Consider the following 2,370-nt stretch of genomic DNA (forward strand, 5'->3'; position numbering starts at 1 on the left):
TACTTCAGTGCCAATCTTCCTCACTAAAAAAAAAAAGGAAAGAAAGAAAGAAAAATTAAAAAAAAAAAAAAAAGATGTGGCAGAAAGAGGTGGAGGGTCCACAGTCTAGGAGCTTTGCCTGGGAGGAGTTAGCTGATGAGACACGGTGGACCGAAGAGCATGGCTAGGCAGCCCGCTGTGGCCTCTGGCTCTGTTCCAGTTCTGCCCTGTCATCTCCTATGTCCTGGCAGCCTTGAGCATCTAGTGGTGCTGTGGAAAGATGTTCCTCCAGCCCTCTAAAATGCTTTCCTCTTCGACTTAGGGAAACAGTTGGGCCTGGGCGAGGACTACAAGGAGTAGGGGTCTTCAGGAGGCTTGGGCACATTTAAAATTGTTTGCATCATTTTTATAGTTTCCTCCATTTAACAAACATTTATTGAGCACCTACTGTGTTCAGACATAGTTAGACGCTGGGATAACAAAGCCATTTGGGACACGGTCCCTGTCCTCAGGTGGCTTCTAGTCTGGTAGTGGGAGACAGCCACATACCCCAACCCAATGACGTGTCTCAGGTGCCATGACAGACACCTGGAGGGTAGAGGAAGTGCCTAAATGGGGGCATTCACTTCATCCTGTGTGGAATATCATGAAAAAATTCTGGAAGCTTCTGTGGTGGTTCAGCTGGGTCTTGAGTGATGTGAAGGTATTCTTGAGGCAGATGGGGTGCCGGAAGAGGGCCGGGACTCAGCAGGAGGAGGGACATGCATTTACCTGTGGATCTATTGCATGTCCGTTGTTGACTAGACCCAGATGGTGATGGCCAATGGGCGATTCTGCTTCTGGAGGGAGGTTCTGGAAGACTTGAGAGTGGTTCTCAATGGTTATTGAGAATGTAACAAAAATGAGGACTTTTTTGAGGCTGGACACAGCCAACCGGGCATATGGGACTTGGGCATTTGGACTGTGACTGGTAGTTGGGACGTGAGCTCCTCCTAGGAAAGAGAATGCAGTGGTTTTAGATCTCTGCTACATCTTTGCACCGCAAAGGACATGATTGGTATTGTCCCCAGGGCACCCTCTCTGCTTTAGAGGAACACGCTGCTCCCTGAGATCTTATGGAGAGTGACAGTCACTGATTGTGAGAAGAAACCGTGAGCGTGGGTGGACCGGATATGGAAGCCATCGCTTTCTGATACTTTTAGTAACTGTCTGGATTCTTTGAAATGCTTGATGTCAAACCTCAGTCAGCTGGCATCTGAGAGGGGAAATGCTAGGCCTGTTTAGGGGCCAAGGATGACCTCTTTCTGTCAGGATTTGTCTGTGGCCTCAGGAAATAGTTGTGAAGAAGTCAGGATTCTGAGAGAGCCAGGAAGCTGTGGCTGTATTCTGGTCAACAGTGTGTGTGTGTGTTGGGGGTGACAGTGTGGGGAAGGGCCACGGGGTCTTCACTGTGTGATGAAAGGAGATACCTCAGGAGGGATGCACACAGAACACAAAGATGAGGGGGCCCCGGAGAGAGGCCACAGCAGCCCCCTTCCCAGAGAGCTTTAACATCAGGGTAGATTTTCTGTTGTTGGTGGGCAGAGTTTCTGTGTAAGATAAGGAGATGGCCAAGATCACCTCTTCGAGACCCTACAAGTCAGTCATAATTTTTGCACTTTAGATTTATTATGATTTTTTTGGGGAAGCACTTCACTGAATTTACGTGAGAAAAGGTCTGAGGAAAATTATTCTGTACCCAGATGGGAAGACTCCTGTCTTAGTCCGTTTGGGCTGCTGTAAAAAAATGGCATGGGTGGGGTGGCTTATAAACAACGAGATTTATTTCTCACAGCTCTGGAGGCCGGAAGTCCGGGATCAGGGTGCCGGCATGGTTGGGTTCTGGTGAGGACTCTCCTCCCAGTCACAGACTTCTTGTTCTGTCCTCACGTGGCGGAAGGGCTGAGGGAGCTCTCTGGGGTCTCCTTTATAAGGCACTAATCCCATTCACAGGGCTCCGCCGTCAGGACTTAAGCACCTCCCAGCGCCCCACTTCCTGACGCCATCATCTTGGAGGTTAGGTTTCAACATAGGAATTTGGGGGACACAAATGTTCAGACATGGCCACTCCTGGAAACATACACAGCGCTCACATGTTCCCCTCTTCCTGGCAAAACTTTGCTTTGTACAAAGTGGCACCTCCTTGCTAGAAAGAAATCTACCACTATTGTGTTTTTAAAAATACTTATTCTTAATCTCCTTTGAAGAGAAGTTTAGTTTCAAATTCTTCCTAGATTGATTTTTTTTTTTTTGAGACAAAGGGAGAGGAATGAACCTACTGATATTTTTATCAGAGAAGTTTAACTCTAACTGGCAAAGCAGGTCAGACTCCTCCCTCCACTTTTAGGTCCT

This window comes from Equus caballus, chromosome 11 (assembly GCF_041296265.1).
Source record: "Equus caballus isolate H_3958 breed thoroughbred chromosome 11, TB-T2T, whole genome shotgun sequence".
Classification (NCBI taxonomy): Eukaryota; Metazoa; Chordata; class Mammalia; order Perissodactyla; family Equidae; genus Equus; species Equus caballus.